This window comes from Helianthus annuus, chromosome 4, assembly GCF_002127325.2.
Source record: "Helianthus annuus cultivar XRQ/B chromosome 4, HanXRQr2.0-SUNRISE, whole genome shotgun sequence".
NCBI lineage: Eukaryota > Viridiplantae > Streptophyta > Magnoliopsida > Asterales > Asteraceae > Helianthus > Helianthus annuus.
The window spans coordinates 64771874-64796515 of record NC_035436.2 but is presented as its reverse complement, the minus strand read 5'-3'; the positions used below and the strand labels follow the sequence as shown (position 1 = coordinate 64796515).

At 37.7% G+C, this 24642-nt stretch overlaps 1 non-coding gene and 1 pseudogene across 1 annotated transcript; both read left to right on the top strand.

The window, feature by feature from the left end:
* Positions 1-13428: 13428 nt before the first annotated feature.
* Positions 13429-13535, top strand: LOC118491987. The gene has a single exon (XR_004892431.1). It is a non-coding gene; the product is annotated as a small nucleolar RNA R71 (small nucleolar RNA).
* A 7816-nt stretch (positions 13536-21351) lies between these two features.
* Positions 21352-24094, top strand: LOC110895135 (annotated as a pseudogene).
* Positions 24095-24642: the final 548 nt, after the last annotated feature.

The following is a 24642-nucleotide window of genomic DNA, read 5'->3' as shown; positions in this document are numbered from 1 at the left end:
AACCGTTATGAGGAGCCCAGGTACGAGCCATCAACTTCATACACATCCTATGAAGACCAAAGGTATGAACCTTCTCCCTCATATTCGTATTTTGATGAACCAAGATATGAGCTTTCATACTCATACTTTGAAGAGTCAAGATATGAGCCTCCACCTTCATACGCTTATTTTGAGGAACCATGGCGTGAACAACCCACCTCATATGAGTACTATGAAGAACAAAATTTCGACCCTTATCCATCATATGCTTATCATGAAGAACAATGGTATGAACCATCTACTTCATATGGGTATTATGAGGAACCAAGGATTGAACAAAATTTCGACCCTTATCCGTTCTTACCTTGTTCTTTCTAAAACTGTAGTCTATACAGATCATGCAGCTATCCGATACCTTTTCAAGAAACAAGACGCCAAACCCCGTTTGATCAGATGGATTCTACTCCTCCAAGAATTTGATATTGAAATCAAAGACAAAAGAGGAGTAGAAAACACTGCTGCAGATCATCTTTCACGCCTAGAAGACCCAGCTTTGGAGGCAACCAGGGACGAACAGATCAACGAAAAATTTCCCACAGAATCCTTGGAAATGGTGGAAAGCATACAAGAACCATGGTATGCCGACTACGCTAATTACTTAGCTAGCGGTATAGTCACCAAAGGATGGCCACATCATCAAAGAAAGAAATTCTTTGCCGATGTAAAGCATTACTTTTGGGAAGATCCTTATCTTTTCAAAATGAGTGCCGACCAACTCATCCGAAGGTGTGTCTATGGTGGCGAAGCACGAAGAATTCTCCGCCATTGTCATGAGGGTCCATATGGAGGACATCATGGTGCCGCTAGTACCGCACAAAAGGTATTTGATTCAGGATTTTATTGGCTAACCATTTACAAAGATGCGCAAGATCTTGTAAAGACATGTGATGCTTGCCAAAGATCAGGTAATATTTCTTCCAAAAACGAAATGCCTCAAAATGGCATTCTCGTTTGTGAAATTTTTGATGTGTGGGGACTCGATTTCATGGGACCCTTCCCACCATCAAAAGGAAACAAATATATACTTGTGGCGGTTGATTACTTGTCTAAATGGGCCGAGGCCGAAGCTCTTCCAACAAACGATAGAAGAGCAGTGGTAAAATTTCTGAAAAAATTTATTCTCTCATTTTGGAACACCAAAAGCTTTGATAAGTGATAGGGGTACCCATTTTTGCAATCATCAACTCGAAATTTTTTTAACAAGATATGGGGTCTATCACCGGGTCTCAACAGCATATCACCCCTCAAACAAATGGACAAGCCGAAGTGACTAACAGAGGTTTAAAACGAATACTTGAAAAAACCGTAGGATTAAATAAAAAGGAATGGGCTGATAAATTAGATGATGCTTTATGGGCTTTTCGAACTGCTTATAAAACCACTATAGGCACAACCCCGTATAAGCTCGTCTATGGAAAAAGTTGTCATTTGCCAGTAGAAATAGCTCACAGAGCCTACTGGGCAATAAAAAATGTAAACCTAGACTTAGAAACTGCAGGTAAAAATCGATTCTGTCAAATAAATGAATTAGACGAACTAAGGAATTTTGCATACTCTAACTCTGAAATTTATAAGGAAAGAATGAAAAATTTACACGACAAAAATATTAAACCTAATGAATTTCAAGTAGGAGACCAAGTTCTGTTGTTTAATTCTCGACTTTGATTATTTCCGTGTAAACTAAAATCTAGGTGGTCAGGACCTTTTTCCATCACCCATATTTTTCCTCACGGTGCAGTAGAAATTAAAGCTCGAAATGGGATTCCATTTAAAGTCAATGGCCAACGGCTGAACTCTATCGAGGATCCATTGAGGAGGAGGAAGAAGAGATCTCGCTTCAAACGGTCAATGAGTAAAACGCATCCACATCATACCTAGTATGTTACGAACAAGTGAGTATACATCGAAACCGGTAAGTCTCCTAACCATGTTTTCGGAAAAAAACGGTCACTCACATGAGCACACCTAAAAAAAATTTCAAAAACTTTGCTCGGCACGGGGCCGTGTCGACGCAACTGTCGGGATAAAACCCTCTTTTCATAACAGTTACATCATTCCACACGCCCCGTTTCCCCGAAAAAGCTCTGGTCCAAGGCTATTTTCTGCAGATTTCGACGTTACCTCTAGATCTAACAACATCAAGGTATGATTCTATCATCATTAGTAGTTAGATTAGTTACTTGCATGTAGTTAAACATAAAAAATTTGGGGAAAAATCTAGGGTTCTTAAAGTTCATCCGGATCGAACCTCAAATTTTTGATATAATCTGTTAGTATTAGTTTAGATTAGTGTAATGGGAAGTAAATACACTTGTATTGTTGATAGATTTGCCCGATTTCTCACAAAAACCTCAAACCCTTATTTTTGAACCGAAAAAGATAATATTGAAGCGGTAAACGGGTTGTTTTGGGAAAAATGGCACTTGGGGTTTCATTTTCGGGGGAAACCGCACCTACTTGGCCAAAAATTTTCAGATTTTCTGGACCGGGTCGAAAAATGAAGTTTTTGAGTAACAGACGCCTGGAAAACACCGGGGGATTACGAGATTTTCGACCGTTTCAACAACCTGGTTACCGGACCACTAAGGGTTGCCTAGACCACTCGGCTTCGGTCGGTGCATAAATGCACCATGGAGTTCTATAGTACTTTTACCTTCACTTCAAGGTGTGACCCGTTCGACAATGAGGGGGTTGCATTTCGATGTGGTGGGACAATGTACTCAATCTCTATGGCACAATTCGGAGCAATAGTGGGACTGTATTCGGAAGAAGATTCGGGAAACAAGGAAAACACCGGGGGATTACGAGATTTGGATGAAAATGAGCGCCAAGCCGCATGGGCCCAAATCGGTGAGGGACTACAACCCCAGCAGCACAAAGAGTACTAAGCTGAGGGATCCGCTTTATCGCTACATTCATAGGCTCCTCACTTACTCTCTCAGCCAAAGACATGACAGTAGCGGGGTTGTTGGGTTGAAAGATTTGGTAGTCCTTCACTGCATCCACAACCGGAGGGCCCTCGATGTTCCATATCTCCTGCTTCGAAACATGCATCTGAACCGTCTTGCTCGTGCACCAACCCCTATCTTCTTTGGGGGATGAGTGTACCACCTCTTCAAGCACTTCACGCGCATTCCTAGGTCCTTTGAAAGGGGCCCATGGTCGGGACGAGTTGATTATCACATTTGCCGCGCCATGAACCTAATTTACGAGGCAGAAGACGGGTCAGTGAGCTTTCAAAGGATGCAAGGCCATGCATGGAACCCACAGGAAGCACTAGTCCTTCACGCTCCACCTCCTCACTACCAATATCAACCCCATGGTGATCCGGGTCAATCCTCCTCCCAAGGAGGCGGTTTTCCTAACCTTCAAAGTTTACATGATCTTTTGCAGTAAAACCTCATGTGCACCAGGAACACCTACAACCTTGCCAACAATACATACCACCGGGTCGGAGCTATCGAACGAAACATCACCGATATACAAGACGACATCGGGAACATCCGGGAGTATATGGCGGGTCATGGGGACGGAGGTGATGACAGCGATGAGGATATGGACTAGGTGGTTGGAGGAGGAGCAGAAGCGGGTTGATGGCGAACCCACAGGTTAAGGTTCCCTTTTATCTATCAAAACAATTTCCAGCCTGCGTGTCGAGTGTTAGACAATTTACTTTCCTTGACTACTTTTTATTTTCTGCTTTATTTTTCTTTTACTTTATGGTTTGGATGATTAACTATGGTAATGTAGGATGTTTGGTATTGCTTGGTGTGGTATTTAGTGATAAAACAGGTACAATTGAGACTTAGAGTGCTAATCATTAGCAGTAACAAAGCCAGGACAGGAAAACCAGAAGAAGAACCCTGTTTTTCAGCCTTGCAGACAGTCCACACGGGGACGTGTCCAGCCGACACGCCCCCGTGCCCACCTCCCAGATCTGCTGTTTGTTTATTTTCTGCAGATTTTTGCCAGACACGGGGTCGTGCCTAGCCAACACGCCCCCGTGTCAATCTTCTATAAGTTTTCATTACTGGCAGTTGAACACGGGGTCGTGCCCAGACTGCCAGTAACATAATTTTTTGCTTTTAACACCATGTTACACATTCAATCAACCTAAAAATTTATTTTTGGGACACATTGAGGACAATGTGTAATTTAAGTGTGGGGGGGGGGGATGCTAAAACCTTGAATTTTGCAAGTCCTAATAACAAGCCTTACACAAAACTCTATTGGAACCACTAGTCACACCAAATTTAAAAAAAAATCCATTTTTTTACTTGTCTAAAGTTTAAGTTGGGAATTCTAAGACTAACAAGGTTATATATTTACAAATTTACAACCGATAGCGTCGTGATAAAAAGAACCAACATAAGAAAATTATGAAACGGCATGACAAGCCTAGTTAAAATTCGATTATATATACTTGATCACATAAAAACCCATTCCCACAAAAGTGAGTTTTGAGCCTTTATTGAGCATACAAATATACATCTTTACGCTAAATGCTCATTTTTCGTTTCTTGTGTGAATAGCCGCTTGGTTCTTACGACTCTAGAACTTGCCACGACAATTCATTCCCGGTCCTTACCAACTTAAACCCAAGTAAGTAAATGATGGAGGCATTAGGACTAACCCTTTTTCTTTCAACACCGTTACTTTTATTTTTCTTTTCACCTAACCAAAAAACTCCCCCTAGTTAGCCCCTTTGAGCCTAAACCTTTTCATTTCTTAACCCAAAAACCCTTTTTACCCACCAAAAACCCTTTTTATTTTTACCCTTTATTTTAGTAACAAGCTCGGTTTTCGTGTGACTAAAAAAATATATATATTTTTTTTACAATGAAGTTAGAAATAAATAAACAAAGCTCCTCAAACAAAAACTTGTTTGAAGAAATACTTCATTTAAAATAAAAAGTCACAAAAACAAAATGTTTTATGAAAAAACCGACGCTTTTTACGACTTTCGCCCTTTTTCTACTAACCACCAACCCAACTACCCACCTTTAGCCCAAGCCTAACCCTTCACCCAAAAACTCCTCTTAATATTTACAAAGGTTTAAATTTAAAAAGGAGGAGGATTGATTGCTTGGCAAGCTTATGGTAGGAATAAGTTCCATGCCGCTCTCGAGTGATTCACTAAAAATACACCTTCGGCCGAGTGTGAGTGATTTCTCCCGTGAGGTATGTGAACTTGTATATAAATGGAATTTTAGAAAGGTATGTTATGCCTTAATAAATAATTTACCTTATGAAAAGTTTTTAATAAATCATGACGAATAGGATTGTAAATAAATAAAAATAAAACCCAATAAAGATCTTGGATTCCCGACACTCTATGACAAGCCAAAACATTCCCTTCTACCCATTCCATTTAGGAAGTGTAAGCCACATATTAAAGAGTTTTGCTTGAGGACAAGCAAAAGTTCAAGTGTGGGGATATTTGATGTGTGTAAAATGCAACATATAAATTACATCAAATAAGGCATAAAACTACCCCTTTTTAAGTACTAATATTTGAAAAAGTGTGTTTTTGTCTTCGTTTTGTATTTTCAGGATTAAATGAGCTCAAATTAACAAAAGAAGCAAAAAGACAGCTAAATCTAGCATAAATACAAGAAAAGGAACAAAAGTGGATTGCCCGACCCCTTGACAGCATCCTCCCAAGCAAAAACAGAGAAGGCAGAAGACTAACACGCCCCGTGCTCAGCGAGCACGGGGCCGTGCCCAAGAAGCAGCAGAAAAGACAAACCTGTAGAAGCTTCAGTTGCTCACCACGGGGGCGTGCCCAAAGTACTGCAGGCGCATTAATTGTAAGTGCGAATTACAATTAATGAGGAGAGATAGTGTCAGACAGGCACGGGGCCGTGCCCAGCGGACACGGGGCCGTGCCCAGGCCTCTGTTCAGCCTATAAATAGGAGTGCTTGGCTTAATTGCAACTCATCCCTTGGCACACCACATCTCTCACACTTCATCCACCACAGACCACCATCACAACACCATCATCCACCACCATCATCCATTGTCCATCATAGAGTGTGTGAGTCGTCTTGGGATCCAAGATTGATCGTAAGAGTTCTTGACAATCAAGGCCATGTTTGCCTAAATCTCTTACATCACTTGGTGAGGATAAGTGTTTAGTATAATACTTTTTATTTTTAATATTTTGCACTTTTTATTTGGTTTTGTATTAATGACTTTAATAACTAGTTGCTTATGTTGAAGGTGACTTTTCCTTATCGTTTGTCCGTGGTGTCTTGGCATTATTTTACTGTCTATATAAAATAAAAGATTTTCACAATTCATATCTCCACGGTCTATATGGAGGTATGTTGGCTACCTGGTCGGAGGGAACGGTTTGGTAAGGGTCTTGCCCTTGTTCAGCGTTTAGAGGTCCTGCAAGGGACCTGGGTCAAATTTAGTAGGATCTCCTTCAATACCCAAAGGTATTGGATGGCGGGGATCCTAACTCTTTGACCCCCTCATAAGTTAACTACTATTAATACTAGAACCCGGCTATTTAGGACTGTATCCCTGCTGACTCAGACTACTTAGTCGAGGGTAACGTCACCTCCAAAAGAGGGGCCTACCATAATTTGCATTAATAACTTAATTCATTATCTTTCAATAATCCGACCCTTTAGGATTGTATCCTTGCTGACTCAAACTACTGGGTTGAGGGTAACGTCGCCTTCAAAAGAGGGGCCTACTACAATAACTAAGATAATCTCTTAAACAAGTGCAAAAGTGAAAAAATAATCAAAGGTTATACTAATACACGAGTCGGATCCAAGTGATTCATCTTATCTATCTGTTTTTTATTTTATTTTATTTTTCAGCATTTAGTTAGTTTTATTTTCTTAGTTTAAAAATCTTTTCTAACATTTTGATTTGATTAGACGTTGAGGATAAACCGGTACTAAAAGCTCTTGTGTCCTTGGACGACCTCGGTATCTTACCAACACTATACTACGTCCACGATGGGTGCACTTGCCCATATGTGTGTTTAGTGTTAGTAAATATCGTGTTTTATAAATTTAAAACTTGGCTAAAAAGTGTAAAAAAGGCTTAAAATATATACCAAAAATATACTACACCTCGCACACATCAGTCTACACCGTCGTGGTTGTTAATTGCACCTTTCCGTTTCCTGTTGGAGACAACCGAACTAGTCGACGATTAGTCATTCACATGTCCACTTCCGGCAGTGGCGATCTGACCTAGACTTCACCGACGCCATGTTTTTTTTTACGTTGTTTCTGATTACATATTTTTACATTACGAAGAAGGCGCACATTTTGATTCGTTGAAGATGCAATAGGATTGGTACGATCAAGGTTTTTTATACATTTTTTACATGTTAAACATAATTGTAATTTGAACTAGAAGGCAAAATTGAACTCCAAATCCACCAGATCTATGGTTTAGTAAACAAGTTTCTACAACAGTAACAATTTGCTTTTGTGTGATGTGTTTCTTGTGAGAGTTTGTACATGCTTAATATATGTTATATGATGATTTGTGTTTCTTGTGAGAGATTGTACATGTTTAAATTGTGTGAAACAAATCAAATTAGGTTTACATAACTTTAAATCTAAAACATATTAGTTTTACATGTTAAACAAATCATTTTAACATAATTTACAAGTATTGTAATAGATCAGTGGCACCTCTAGAAAAAAATGGCTTCAAATTGCAATATAGACTATAGAGTTATTATTTAATGTTTGCCTGCAACCAAAAACTCTCTATGGAGGTTCCATGTTACTGTTTTGACCTGCATTGTGGTTAGTCTGTCCATAACATGCTTTGGACATGTAATTTGGCTGAATAGCATTTGATTAGTGTAGTGTATGTGTATTTATAGAGATGTTATAAAGATTACAGACTTTACAGTATTATTACAATATTTAAAGGCGACCATTTGAGTCATTTACTTATAAACGGGTCAATATATCCTATCCATTTGTCACTAATGTGGTATGTGTTGGACTATGAAGGTGCATCTCAAGAAGCACTAAAGGTTGTTTTTGGAATTTTAGACACCATAGAAGCACAAGCCATGATTTTGAAACTTTACAAAATGATTACCCTACAAAATCGAGTGCAATAGAGTAAAAAACTCATGATACTCTGTAGCAGCAAAGTTTTCGTTCTTATACGTTTTGAAAGGCGGAAAATGGCATGTGTTGCAGACCGTGTTATGATATGTGATGGTAGTTGGAGTGTGAATTCCCATTGGGTTTGACAATTGATGTGTTCGAGGTGTTATATATTATATGTATATTTTAAGCCCTTTTTACACTTTTAGCCAAGTTTTAAATTTATAAAACACGATATTTACTAACACTAAACACACATATGGGCAAGTGCACCCATCGTGGACGTAGTATAGTGTTGGTAAAATACCGAGGTCGTCCAAGGACACAAGTGCTTTTAGTACCGGTTTATCCTCAATGTCTAATCAAATCAAAGTGTTAGAAAAAGATTTTTAAACTAAGAAAATAAAACTAACTAAAATGCTAAAAATAAAATAAAAATAAAAACAGATAGACAAGATGAATCACTTGGATCCGACTCGTGTGTTAGTGTAACCTTTGATTATTTTCGCACTTTTGCACTTATTTAAGAGATTATCTTAGTTATTGTAGTAGGCCCCTCTTTTGAAGGTGACGTTACCCTCAACCCAGTAGTTTGAGTCAGCAAGGATACAATCCTAAAGGGTCGGATTATTGAAAGATAATTAATTAAGTTATTAATGCATAATGTGGTAGGCCCCTCTTTTGAAGGCGACGTTACCCTCAGCTAAGTAGTCTGAGTCAGCAGGGATACAGTCCTAAGTAGCTGGGTTAAAGTTTTAATAGTAGTTTAACTTATGAGGGGATCAAAGAGTTTGGACCCCCGCCATCCAATAACTTTGGGTATTGAAGGAGGTCCTACTAAATTTGACCCAGGTCCTTTGCAGGATCTATACACTGAACAATGGCAAGACTCTTACCAAACCGTTCCCTTAACCCCCGACCAGGTAGCCAACATACCTCCATATAGACCGTGGAGATATGAATGGTGAAAATCTTTTATTTTATATAGACAGTAAAATAATGCCAAGACACCACGAACAAACGATAAGGAAGAATCACCTTCAACATAAGAAACTAGTAATTAAAGTCATTAATACAAAACCAATTAAAAAGTGCAAAATATTAAAAATAAAAAGTATTACACTAAACACTTGTCTTCACCAAGTGATGTAAGAGACTTAGGCAAACATGGCCTTTGATTGTCAAGAACTCTTACGATCAATCTTGGATCCCGAGACGACTCACACACTCTATGATGGACAATGGATGATGGTGGTGGATGATGGTGTTATGGTGGTGGTGGGTGGTGGGTGAAGTGTGAGAGAGGTGGTGTGCCAAGGGATGAGTTGAAATGGCTCCAAACACTCCTATTTATAGGCTGAACAGAAGCTCGGGCACGGCCCCGTGCCCGCTGGGCACGGCCCCGTGTCCATCCTCGTCTCTCTCTTCATTAATTGCAATTCGCAATTACAATAAATGCGCCTGCAGGAAGTTGACCACGCCCCCGTGTCCGCTGGGCACGACCCGTGGTGGGCAGTTGAAGCTTCTATAGGTTTGTCTTTTCTGCTGCTACTTGGGTGCGGCCCCATGCTCGCTGAGCACGGGGCGTGTTCAGTCTTCTGTTTTCTTAGTTTTGCTTGGGAAGATGCTGTCGAGGGGTCGGGCATTCCACTTTTGTTCCTTTTTTCTTGTATTTATTTTAGATTTTGCTGTCTTTTTGCTTCTTTTGTTAATTTGAGCTCATTTAATCCTGAAAATACAAAAGGAAGACAAAAGCACACTTTTCCAACATTAGTACTAAAAAAGAGTTAGTTTTATGCCACAATTGATATAATTTATATGTTGCATTTTGTGCATATCAAATACCCCCACACTTGAATCTTTGCTTGTCCTCAAGCAAAACTCTTTATAATGTGGCTTTATTCACTCCCAAATGGAATGGGTAGAAGAGAATGTTTTTGGGCTTGTCATAGAGTGTCGGGATTTCCAAGATTCTTTATTAGGTTTTATTTTTATTTATTTACAATCCTATTCGGCATGATTTATTAAGAACGTTTCTTAAGATAAATTACTTATTAGGGCATAACATCCCCTTTTTTAAAATCTCATTTATATACAAGTTCACATACCTCACGGGGGATCACTCAACACTCGGCCGAAGGTGTATTTTTAGTGAATCACTCGAGAGCGGCATGGAACTTACTCCTACTATAAGCTTGCCAAGCAATCAATCCTCCTCCTTTTTAACTATATACCTTTGTAAATATCAAGAGGACTTTATGGGTGAAGGGTTAGGCTTGGGCTAAAGGTGGGTGGTTGAGTTAGTGGTTAGTAAAAAATGCGAAAGGCGTAACAAACGTCGGTTTAAAAGACTTTTATTTTTTTCATATTTTTATTTTATTTTGATGAATTGTTCAAACAAAGTTATTTTTGATAAACTTTGTTTGTTTATTTGGTTTCATCAAAATATATAAAAATATAGATTATTTTTTGAAGAAGAAGTCATAAGAGAACCGAACATTGTTTACTAAAAAAAAGGTTAAAAAGTAAAAAGGTTTAGGTGGGTAAAAAGGGTTGTTTTGGGTTAAGAAATGAAAAAGGTTTAGGCTCAAAGGGGTTAACTAGGGGGATTTTAGGTAGGTGGAAAAAATGAAAAATAATGGTGTAGAATGAAAAAGGGTTAGTCCTAATGCCTCTATCATTTACTTACTCGGGTTTAAGTTGGTAAGGACCGGGAATGTATTATTGTGGCAAGTTCTAGAGTCGTACGAACCAAGCGGCTATTCACACAAGAAACGAAAAATGAGCATTTAGTATAAAGATATATATTTGTATGCTCGTTAAAGGCTCAAAACTCACTTTTATGGGAAAAGGGTTTTTTATGTGATCAAGTATATATAATCAAATTTTAACTAAGTTTGTCATGCCTTTTCATAATTTTCTTATGTTGGTTCTTTTTATCACGACGCTATCGGTTGTAAACTTGTAAAAATATAACCTTGTTAAGACTTGAATTCCTAACTTAAACTTAGACAAGTAAAAAAAATGTAAAATTTTTTTGGAAAAAAATAATTTGGGGTGATTAGCGGTTCCAATAGAGTTTTGTGTAAGGCTTGTTATTAGGACTTGCAAAATTCAAGGTTTTAGCATCCCCCCACATTTAAATTACACATTGTCCTCAATGTGTCCCAAAAATAAGTTTTTAGGTTGATTGAATGTGTAAAATGGTGTTAAAAGCAAAATTTTATGTTACTGGCAGTCTGAACACGGCCCCGTGGGGACCGGGCACGGCCCCGTGCTCAGGTGCCAGCGACAAAAATTTAAGAAAAGGGACAGAAGCCTGGGCACGGGGGCGTGTTCAGTGAACACGGCCCCGTGTCCCGTTACCTGAACTAGGCGAATTGCTGCAGACTGTGCAGCACGGGGCCGTGTTGGGTGAACACGGCCCGTGCTGAGCCTACTGTAATGGAGAGATCATTGTCGGATTGCTCTGTTTTAGTGCATGGGGCGATGTTTCTCGTTTCCCTTGTTATCCTTCACCATCCAGAGTGTGTTTTATTTCTGCAAATTAAAATTAAACTAAAAGATTAAACTAAACTAAGGATAGTTCTGCGGAATGCCTCCGTGGTGCGCCACGTTTATAAGGGTCCTTGGCTAGACCCAAAGTGAGGTTATATGTTTTCCGAGCCGGATGCTTTGCATCCCATGTTGCACCGCCGGAGAGCATCATCCAAACTCGAATCAATAACCTTCATGTACTTGACTGGATCATCGTCCTCTACTCTCTTCCCAACTCCAAACTTCACTTCCTGATCCCCATACTTCAAAGTGAGTGTTCCGTCATTCATATCTACCACTACTTGTGCGGTAGCTAGGAATGGCCTTCCAAGTATGAGGGGAACTTCGGTGTCTTCTTCCATATCTAGTATGACAAAGTCGGCCGGGTAGACGAAATTGTTGACTTTGACCAATAGATTTTCAGCGACACCTTGTGGGTATTTGACGGACCTATCGGCAAGCTGTATACTCATCTTGGTAGGGCTTGTTTTTCCTAAGCCGAGTCTTTTGAACATTGATGCGGGCATGAGGTTAATGCTAGCCCCAAGGTCAGCTAGTGCATTACGAATGGGGGAGTCCCCAATCGAGCAAGGAATTGTGAAGCTTCCGGGATCAATCTTCTTTTAGGGGAGTCTGTTGAGTACGAGGGCGGAGCATTCTTCGCCTAAGTTAACTAATTGCAATGATTCAATTTTCCTTTTATGAGTGAGGAAGTCCCTCATGAATTTTGAGTATTTAGGCATTTGGGTTTGGACGTCAATGAAAGGAATGTTGACATGCAATCGTTTTAGTAAACTTTCGAATTTTGCGAATTGCTCATTGGTCTTTTGACGGATTAACCTACCAGGGTACGGAACCGGAGGAGCCTTGGTGGGCTCTGGTGATGGAGGAGAAACCTTCTCTTGTTGGGGCGGTGTTGCGATCTTCTCAGTAGGCGGTGGGCCTTCCGCGGGACCCACGGTACGGTTCCGTAACGTTATGAGATGAACTTGTGCTTTTGGGTTTGTTTCGGTATTACTTGGTAACACGCCTTGCGGTCTCTTGGAGAAATTTTGGGCTAGTTGAATTATTTGTTTTTCGATGTTTTGAATACTAGCTTGTTGATTTCTAAAATTTGATTCTAATTGTAGAAACCTATCCGTGTTTTTCTTTTCAGTGTCGGAGATTAGGCGAGATATAGTATCTTCAAGCCTTTCTCGTCCACCTTGTTGTGGAGGGAAATTTTGTGACTCATTTCTTGGTTGTTGAAAGTTTGTTCGTTGATTTAGGCTTTGTTGGTTACCACTATTGCCGGATTCTCTCCAACCAAGGTTAGGGTGGTTAAGCCATCCTTGGTTGTAGGTGCCCGTTGGAGGACCTGACGGCCAAGGTCTATTATCAATGTAGTTTACCGATTCTGGTTGATCATCCGTTTCTTTCATACAACTCCAATTTTCATGTGGCCCACCACACCCTTCACAAGCCATAACCGAGACTGTTTTTGTCATCTCTAACTTTTTAATTTTAGAAGAACGGGCCTCGATTTGGGCTTGTAAAGAAGTGCTTTCATCAACCTTATGGGCGCCCGGGGCAATAGATTTATTGCCTTGGGGAGTATACCACTGGAAATTGGTTTGAGCAATTTCCTCAATTTGATTATATATTTCATGCGGGCGGCGATTACCTAAAAGTCCCCCGGAGCTAGAGTCAAGTGTTTGTCTAGTATGTGGCAACAATCCATTATAGAAAGTGGATACTTGTTGCCACACCGCAAGACCGTGATGGGGACACTTTCGTAATAGCTCCTTGAACCTTTCCCAAGTTTCATATAAGGATTCCCCCTCCTCTTGCGAGTATGTATTAATTTCAGTCATTAATTTAGCCGTTTTAGCGGGAGGGAAATACTTATATAGAAATTTTTGGGCTAGTTCATCCCAGGTGTTTACCGAACCAACTGGGAGGGTGTTAAGCCAAGCTTTTGCTCAGTCTTTTAGTGAAAATGGAGCGGCGCCGAGATTACCTACGGTGGGTCGTAGGTAATCCATGAGGGTACGTTGGTCCGCCATTGGAAGTGGGTCCCCCGAAACCTTCTCTTGGTTTTTAGCTTTTAGTCTTTTTCTGAGAAAGCGTTCGGGTTCATCTAGAGGTTCTTTTATGTCTTTATTAGAACTGGAGCTCATACACTACGTAGAGGTGGCGTCTGGTTCCAAGTCCTGGAACAAAAACAAAAAAGAATGTTGGTCAGAAAGTTCACCATGGCCCCGTGCTCAGTGAACACGGCCCGTGGTCAGAGTTACAGTGATTGTTTTCAGGATCCCTGTTACTAGAAAGTTGGACACGACCCCGTGTTGCATCGACACGGCCCCGTGCTCAGCCTTCTGCAACTCAGAAAATTAAAAACTGCCAGTAACACTGCTGGGCATGGCCCGTGTCCGACCAGGCACAGCCCGTGCTGAGCTCTGCAGAAGCTGAAAAATTTAAGAAAATCCAAAAAAAATAAAAAGAAAATAAAAAATGATTAGGCCGTTGATTCCTAACTTTCTTAAAATCCTTGTGTCCCCGGCAACGGCGCCAAAAACTTGATGTGTTCGAGGTGTTATATATATTATATGTATATTTTAAGCCCTTTACACTTTTAGCCAAGTTTTAAATTTATAAAACACGATATTTACTAACACTAAACACACATATGGGCAAGTGCACCCATCGTGGACGTAGTATAGTGTTGGTAAGATACCGAGGTCGTCCAAGGACACAAGAGCTTTTAGTACCGGTTTATCCTCAACGTCTCATCAAATCAAAGTGTTAGAAAAAGATTTTTAAACTAAGAAAATAAAACTAACTAAAATGCTGAAAATAAAATAAAAATAAAAACAGATAGACAAGATGAATTACTTGGATCCGACTGGTGTGTTAGTGTAACCTTTGATTATTTTCGCACTTTTGCACTTATTTAAGAGATTATCTTAGTTATTGTAGTAGGCTCCTCTTTTGAAGGTGACGTTACCCTCAACCCAGTAGTTTGAGTCAGCAAGGATACAATCCTAAAGGGTCGGATTATTGAAAGATAATTAATTAAGTTATTAATACATAATGTGGTAGGCCCCTCTTTTGAAGGCGACGTTACCCTCAGCTAAGTAGTCTGAGTCAGCAGGGATTCAGTCCTAAGTAGCTGGGTTAAAGTTTTAATAGTAGTTTAACTTATGAGGGGATCAAAGAGTTTGGACCCCCGCCATCCAATACCTTTGGGTATTGAAGGAGGTCCTACTAAATTTGACCCAGGTCCTTTGCAGGATCTATACACTGAACAATGGCAAGACTCTTACCAAACCGTTCCCTTAACCCCCGACCAGGTAGCCAACATACCACCATATAGACCGCGGAGATATGAATGGTGAAAATCTTTTATTTTATATAGACAGTAAAATAATGCAAAGACACCACGGACAAACGATAAGGAAGAATCACCTTCAACATAAGAAACTAGTAATTAAAGTCATTAATACAAAACCAATTAAAAAGTGCAAAAGATTAAAAATAAAAAGTATTACACTAAACACTTGTCTTCACCAAGTGATGTAAGAGACTTAGGCAAACATGGCCTTTGATTGTCAAGAACTCTTACGATCAATCTTGGATCCCGAGACGACTCACACACTCTATGATGGACAATGGATGATGGTGGTGGATGATGGTGTTATGGTGGTGGTGGGTGGTGGGTGAAGTGTGAGAGAGGTGGTGTGCCAAGGGATGAGTTGAAATGGCTCCAAACACTCCTATTTATAGGCTGAACAGAAGCTCGGGCACGGCCCCGTGCCCGCTGGGCACGGCCCTGTGTCCATCCTCGTCTCTCTCTTCGTTAATTGTAATTCGCAATTACAATAAATGCGCCTGTAGGAAGTTGACCACGCCCCCGTGTCCGCTGGGCACGGCCCCGTGGTGGGCAGTAGAAGCTTCTATAGGTTTGTCTTTTCTGCTGCTACTTGGGCACGGCCCCGTGCTCGCTGAGCACGGGGCGTGTTCAGTCTTCTGTTTTCTTAGTTTTGCTTGGGAAGATGCTGTCGAGGGGTCGGGTATTCCACTTTTGTTCCTTTTCTTGTATTTATGTTAGATTTTGCTGTCTTTTTGCTTCTTTTGTTAATTTGAGCTCATTTAATCCTGAAAATACAAAAGGAAGACAAAAGCACACTTTTTCCAACATTAGTACTAAAAAAGGGTTAGTTTTATGCCACAATTGATATAATTTATATGTTGCATTTTGTGCATATCAACAATTATGTTCGGCTAAGGAGTATATGGAGTACAACACTGATGAGAAATCTTGAATCGGTTTCTTTCTGTTCGGGAAGTGACAAATAGAGCTGGGAAATTGACCTGACCAGGTCGTTCTTGGTCAGAAGTCTGAGATGACGCATACAACTGGTTAAAGCGCAGCCGGTTTCGGGTAAGGTTTATGCGTGGAAGCGTAGGCTTACTTACAACCCCAGTTTATCCATAAAAAGTTAAACCAATAAGATGAATAGAAAATATAAAACATGTTTAATGGGCATGTGCATTGCCAAAATGCTACCTATATTAGATTAGGCATGCAATTTGCAAATCGAAGCTTTGTTGAATGTATACGCGCTCTAGGTTATTCTCATTTTGATGTTTATTTGGTACCCATCTCTGTTAAAATTTCAAATTGCGAACAATTTATTTGATTTTATCAAATGTAAAATTTTCATTTCGTATATAAACAGTTTCTTGGAACTAGTAGAATGGCTGTAAAAGTTTTTTAAACATTTTATTTATATTTGTTTAATTAAATTTTCTTGGTTTACATGCAAACAATAGTATTTGAAATATAACTAGATGCTTTTTTCAACTATTCGAGGATGACACCGTTCAACGGATCAATCTCTACTATTAGTCACCGGAAATAGTGATGTCACAACAATAGCCGGCGATAGAATCTCTTCCTATTCGTCCAAGCGGAATCCAAATATGAATTTGTATTTGTACTAAGTTATGTGAAGTAATAAATGACATGTACCATGAAATATCTTTAGATTTCAGTCGACATCTACAATAACGTAACATCTTTTGAAAACAAATTAACATGTTATGAAAAAAAATTAACATGTTACATGTCGAATTTTTTTATAATATGTTTAACATTTAAATGCACAATCCCTCACTTTTTTGAGGTTATCCATTGATCAACCTCACTCTTATAATAGTTTTAACATGTAAAAATATTGTGGCATAATTTAATAATATTTTTAACATGTTAAAAATATTGTGGCTCCGGAAAAAGATTAAATTTTAACATGTCAAGTTGAATTGAATTTTTATGATACATTAAACACGTTAAGTGTATGGTTCTTCAGATCCTCACTTTTTTGGTGTTCCTTATTGAACTCATCCTTATAAGTATATAAATTTTACATGTCATGGTAAAACTAAATTATTATTTTTTGTATGGGTAATGGTAAAAAGTATCATAAGTCAATCAATTCATAAATAAATAAATATATATATATATATATATATATATATATATATATATATATATATATATATATATATATATATATATATATATTTAGCGGACCGCTAAAATGAGAACCACCTCGAGTTGTAAAAATCGTGAGAACTACACCGTACGGGGCGAGGTGGACCAAATTTTTTTTCATAAACGTAGTTGCGTGTATTATAAACACATTTGTAAAAAAAATTCAAAAAAAAAATGTCGTGTGTGTAGTTTTGAGCACCACAAGTTTGTGTTTACGGGTACCGTAAATCTAACCGGAAAATTTACGGTACCCGTAAACACAAACTTGTGGTGCTCAAAACTACACACACGACATTTTTTTTTTAATTTTTTTTTACAAATGTGTTTATAATACACGCATCTACGTTTGTGAAAAAAAAAATTGGTCCACCTCGCCCCGGATCAAAAAGTTCTCACGGTTCTTACAACTCGAGGTGGTTCTTATTTTAGCGCAATTATATATATATATATATATATATATATATATATATATATACTATTTGTAAGCATTTTTTTAATTTTTTCTATTAAAAAGGCTTCAACATGTATCTATATGCAAAAGCTCCAAAAAAGATTAATGTATCTCAGATCTCACTCGGATCACTCGTGATCTAGAAAATCATGGTGACACAAGACGTACCTTGTGATTAATAATAATTAATCAATATAATTCGTTGTGCTTATATCAGATACAACACATAAAGTTGAAAAATCAAATTATATTTTCATATTAATCTAAAACAATTATTTTTTTATAAACCAATAAAATATATTTAACATGTTAAAAAAATATTTTATTATGTTAAAAAAATATTTAAAATGTGAAGAATTTATTTTTTATTTATAAACAAATATTTAGTCTTTTTATATTATTTAACGTGTCATAAATATTTTCAATGGTATATTGTCGGGAAACCTCCTAATCTTCTACGAGGTGATGTATCTCTGATCTCACCCGGATCACTCGTGATCTAGGAACCATGGTGACACAAGACGTACCTTGCGATTAATAATAATTAATCAATATAATTCATTATGCTTATATCAGATACAACACATAAAGTTGAAAAAAAAATTTAAATTTCATATTAATCTGAAACAATTTTTTTAAATAAACCAATAAAATATATTTAACATGTTAAGAATTTGTTTTTTTATTCATAAACAAATGTTTAGTCTTTTTAAATTATTTAACGTGTCATAAATATTCGTAATGATATATTGTCAGGAAAGCTCCTAACATTCTACGAGGTGATATATCTCCGATCTCACCCGGATTATTTGTGATCTAAAAAAATTATGGTGACACAAGACGTACCTTGCGATTAATAAAAATTAAGATAATCAATCTATAATTCCTTGTGCTCATATCAGATACAACACATAAAGTTGAAAATCAAATTATATTTCATATTAATCTGAAACAATTATTATTTTTAAATAAACCATTAAAATATATTTAACATGTTAAGAAAATATTTTATTATGTTACATGTTAAAAATTTATTTTTTATTTGTAAACAAATGTTTAGTCTTTTTATATTATTTAACGTGTCATAAATATTCGCAATGGTATATTGTCGGGAAAGCTGTTAACCTTTTACGAGGTGATGTATCGGAACTACACTCGCCGGTGCCGGAATTACACAGGCGATGATTGCACCGATCACACTTAATCTCACACAAAATTTGTTTTAGGTGGATGGTGCTGGTGGTGGTTTTAGGTGGATGGTGGTGGTAAAAGGTGGAGATGGTGGTGGTGAAGAATGAGAAAGATGAAGTGGAGAAGAGTTCTGGGGAAAAGGGAAGAATTAATAATATATAATTAGTTACCTATATATAAAATTACTGAAATACCTCTACCCTTAGTTGAATGATTTAACTGACTTAAGAGTCGGGGAGCAAAATGGAAAAAGCATGGTAAACTATTGGAGTAAAATGACTATTTTTAAAGGATTTGAGCAAAACCATTAAAACGACAAAACCACAGGGAGCAAAACGGAAGTTTACTCTAACTATAATTATCTATAATGTATTAACATCTTAAATTGTCTTAATTTATTTTATTTTTCTTTAAATTTCAAAGAAATTGACAATTTTCTGATTATGGATGATTTTAAGCAATTTTTATGGTATTTAACTTTTTTATTTACGTAAGATATTTTATTTATTTAATCCGTGTAATACGCGGATGCGGATGCATATCCTAGCAAACATATCTATTCATGTAAACGAATAACAAGCATCTATCTAAGAGTGGCATCACATCACACTTTAATTTTTTTTTTTTTTTTAATGGAAATCACATGACTAATAAGATAAAAATGCATTTACTCATAAAAAGAGGAAAAGAACAACTAGTTACCGCTACTATAGCTGCCTATGGAGTAATGTACTCCCAAGGATCATTACGGGCGACTCCCCCTTCCTTGACCTTTTCTTTCCTTTTTCAATTTTTACGAGCATTTTATCACCAAAATTTTAGTATTAGTTTAATTTATGTATTTTAAGTGTTTTGTAATCTTTTTGGGACTTACGTTATATATTTTCATTTTTGTATGGAGTACTGTGCTCCGAAAGATGATTTATACATTTTCATTTTTGTGTGAGTAATTATACATTTTCATTTTTGTATGGAGTAATGCATTCCGAAGGATCATTACGCCCTACAAACAAAGACTTCCCCCTCACATCCTTTTTTTCTTTATTGATTTTTGATGACTCCCTCTCTCTTGAGCTTTTTCTCTCTTTCAACTTTTGCGACCATTCCCGACCAAAATTTTACTAAGTTTGATTTATGTATTTTAAGTTTTTCGTAATCTTTTTGGGAGTGATGTATTTATTTTCATTTTTGAAGTCAACTTTTAATTTTTAGTTTAGTTGTAATTTTGTTATACTCATTTTTCTACTGGGAAAATTAATAATTAATCTTAGGTTTTGTTAATCCTTTGTGACCAGAATTTTAATTTTAGTTTAAATTTTATTATTTATGAAAATGTTTTGCAATCCGAATGATCTAAAACGCGACTCAATTATGGATTGATTTGGATTTTGCGACCAACTTGGATTTAGCTCATTTTGCAACCATTTTAACTTCAGTCACAATCTGTCACTGCATTTGCGACCGGGTTTTTTTGTGCCAAAATGTGGAGATGGTCAAACGAACACGACCTGTTTAGAAATAGGTCTAACACTAAAGGACCTGTTTACAAACATGTTTAAGAACATGATAACTATCACATATTTTGGAACCTTTTCAGCAAAACAAAACTGCATAAAAGTCTTGATTAATAAATAATCCTTAACATTTTAACCATTAACAAATTTTAAACTCCATAAAAGTCTTTATTAATAAATAATCCTTAACATTTTAACCATTAACAAATTTTAAACAAAAATCCAGAAAAGTCAAATCATAAAATCCATTACAAATATAAACAGGTCACTAACACGTTATTAGGTCTTTGGCCTGTTTAGACATGAATTTTGTCGTGCCCTAAATATGTCAACCTGTTTTGTTTAAGATACATGACCTGTTAAGTGCCAACATCAAACATGTTAAAAATGTATTGTTTCGTATTAAGAGGTCCGTGTCTGAAATCGTCAACCCCGTACAATAGATTTATTTGATACTTTTTGTTAAGCATAAGGATACAACGGGCATTTCATCCGGTAAGTGGTTTTTTTTAACCAGGAACCCGTAAAGGTGGAAAGAAAAGAGGAGAAGAGGTCCCATTTTAGGTTGAAAAAAAAGCACTCTGTCCATATTGGTAATTTTACTAAGAAAAGAACAAAAAATAGACTGTGCGGTGTGGGGCGTGGGTCGGGAGCGGCGGTTTGGGTATTCAGCATGGCGTTGCCCATTTGGCATGGGTATTTAGCATGGCGTGGGGCAGGGGGCAGGGTGACTTGGCTGGCTTTGGTTGGCTGGTCCAATATGTCTGGCTTTGGTTAGCTACTTTAATTAAAAACAATTCACATGACTGGCCACACCACACCACACCCCTCATTTTTCACCATAAACTTGTGAATTCCACCCTCGACCACGTGTCGAGCAATGCCTTTAAACCAAGTCCCTCCACACCCATATTCCGAGATGGGAACATTTTGTAATTTACCATATTGGTTTCTAGTAGCAGCCACTACCTTCCTACCACTATATCTACACATCACCGTCTCAATAATCCATACCCACTCAAAACTCTTAACATACAAAAATGACGGAATCCCAACTCCGATTCGGGATCCTGGGATGTGCAAACATAGCCCGCAAGGTATCGCGGGCTATGTTACTCTCCCCCAACACCACCATCTCCGCTATAGGCAGCCGCTCTCTGGAAAAGGCGGCCGCGTTCGCATCAGAAAACCATTTTCCGGAATCCGCTAAGGTTTATGGCAGCTACGACGCCGTATTGGACGACCCTGATGTTGATGCGGTTTATGTTCCTTTACCAACAAGCCTCCACGTGCGGTGGGCCGTTCTGGCAGCTGAGAAGAAGAAGCATGTTTTGTTAGAGAAACCGGTGGCACTTAACGTTGGTGAACTCGATACGATACTGGCGGCTTGTGAATCCAGTGGGGTGCAGTTCATGGATGCTACCATGTGGATGCATCATCCTCGGACAGCAAAGATGAAGGAGGTTCTTTGTGATGAGCAAAGATTTGGACAGCTCAAATCGGTATTATCTGCGCTTTCTATAGAATTTGGCCGATAATAAGTTTGTTAAAATAGTCTTTTAACTTAAAACTTTTCAATCTAGTTAGTCTGTCATGTGAGATTTTAACTAACTTTTCAAATTAGTTAGTCTGTCATGTGGCAATAGATTTGAGCATGACGCATGATATCCATGTTGTTGTGTCAAGGGCCTCACAAGCTTATTTTTATGAAATTACTTTTCCTAATTTTCAATCCCCCACTTCTACTTCTTAGTGTAGGAGATTTGGGTTTTTTAATGGAAACTCAAGTTCAATTCCCACTTATGTCATATTGAGGTGGATATTGGGCAATGATGGTGACAAACCCATCGAGGGGGGTTCGATCCTGAGCCGCACCCCGGTTTTCATCCGGCTGTTACTTCAGCGAGTCTTCTCGTGTAAGGCAGTACGGTTTCTGGGGAACGCCGTCAGGGCCGGCCCTGAGAATTCATGTACCCTGTTCGAGCTCGAAAAAACGTGCCCTTAGGGCCGCCCAAAATTCTTTTTTTATTAGTTTTTAGAAAATATTTGGGTATTGGGATCATTAACCTAATTGGCTAAATAGTTTAAACAATACGATTATTTTTAAGTGGGCCTATGTTAATTTTTTTTGGTTATACCCTATTAAATTTTTTTTTACATATATAATATCGGATTATTTTTTTTTAAAATTGCGTGCCCTACGAAATCATGGGCCCTGTTCGGTTGTCCTCCCCGCCCTCCTTAAGGGCCGGCTCTGAACGCCGTAACCAAATCTGCCCAACCCAGCGCGGGCCCAGTTAAGACAACATAGCCTGGGCAGATCTTGGCTAAAGCCACCATTTAGGCGGTATGACATTGGGTCACTCAAAAAGAAATTCACCATTCAAAGAAAACTTTTCCTTTTCAAGTTTAATTATTTTATTATTTTATAAGAAAAGTAAAATATATGATATGAGCAATGCAAACACCCAATATAGGTTAAAACAAAAAAAAGTAACAAATACAAATACAGAACATTGTCGTTTAAATTGATCCCTTAAATAAATAAAAGATAGTAATTCAAAAAAAAAAAAACCGAATGAATTAATATACAAAATAAAACGTGAAGAATAAGAATGTTAAATTTATAAGTATTTAGCTTAATTGGTAGAGACTTTTGTCTTTTAGCAAGAGATTTTGAGTTTAATCCCAATCAATGTATAAATTATGAATAATTGGTGCAATTTAGGAGTGGGTAATATTTTCTATTAAAAAATAATATTAAATAAATTCATATAATTATTTTTGTTGTAAAAGAAAGAAAGAAAAAAATCAAGCTTTTTTTTTTAAATCAAATTCAATGGTAAAGATAATTATTATCTATATATCACGTATCACTAACACATGACCTATGTTACATTTTATGGTTATCTAACAATGTTTTTGACAGGTCCAAAGCACGTTTTCGTATATTGGAGAAGGGGATTTTCTGAAGAATGATATTCGTGTAAACCCTGATCTTGATGCCCTAGGAGCTCTTGGAGACACAGGATGGTACAGCATACGCGCCATTCTATGGGCTCATGATTACGAGCTTCCAAATACAGTTACTGCGTTTCGTGACCCCGAGTACAACGAATCAGGAGTCATGCATGTGGTGCATCTTTAAACTGGAACAAAGATGGGAAAGTCGCAACCTTTTATTGTTCGTTCCTCATGAACTTATGCATGGACATAATCGCACTAGGAACCAAAGGGAACTTTTGGGTCCATGACTTTGTTATACCGTTCAATGAAAAAGTAGGACCTTTTTATGCGGTGGCAAATTCAAGGTGGGCAGATTTGTCACTTGGGTGTATTCCTGAACCAAGTGAGTTCAAGATAGCGACTGATCTACCCCAGGAAGCGTTGATGGTGCATGAATTTGGTCGATTGGTTGCGGGAATTCGAAATGGTGAGGCTAAACCAGAGAAAAAGTGGTCAGTCATTAGCAGAAAGACCCAATTGGTCATTGATGCAGTAGTAGCTTCAATTAAGAATGGTTTCGTTCCTGTTGAGGTTCTTTACTAGAAGTCATTTACATAGTTGTATTTTGGTGTTTTTGCGTATGTAATAAAGCGTTGGTCACTTGGTTGACAAATCTAGTATCATGGAGTAAAAGATGTTGGATATTTAAAAATAATATTGATTTTGTAAAATACTTTATCAGATATAAAAGACTCGAGTAATAGAGGCGTTGTATGACTATTAGACTACTTCATGATCTCGTTTGGGGATTCTATGTGATAAACCACTATTAACGGTTTTAATCTTTGTAAGCTAAAACTAAATTGTTAGCAGTTGAAACCGAATTAAAAACTTTTATTAATAGTTTGGTTTGACGTTTAAGTTTTTTCTTCTTTAAAACCTGAAACATTCCGTAGAACACAATAAAAAAGATGATAAGAATCATAACAAGGAGTGGGTCTAAAAATGCAGGTATGTTGTTGATATTTTGGATACATCTATGTCACATGCATGATATGTAAAAGAGTTCTGTCTATTTAATGTTGAACCAATTAATGACAAGACCATGCATGATACGTAAAAAGAGTTGTCTATTTAGTGTTGTGCAAATTAATGACAAGACCATGCATGTGGCCTAAATTCTAATGTATTAGGCTAGAGGGTGTGGTTGGAGCTCCCAAGGGGCTTTATCAGTCCACCTAAGCGTTACGTCAGTGCCATGTCACTTTTGGGGTTTTATCATACCCCCCTTTAATTTGCAGAGTGTGGATGAAGCCCCCGTTATGATT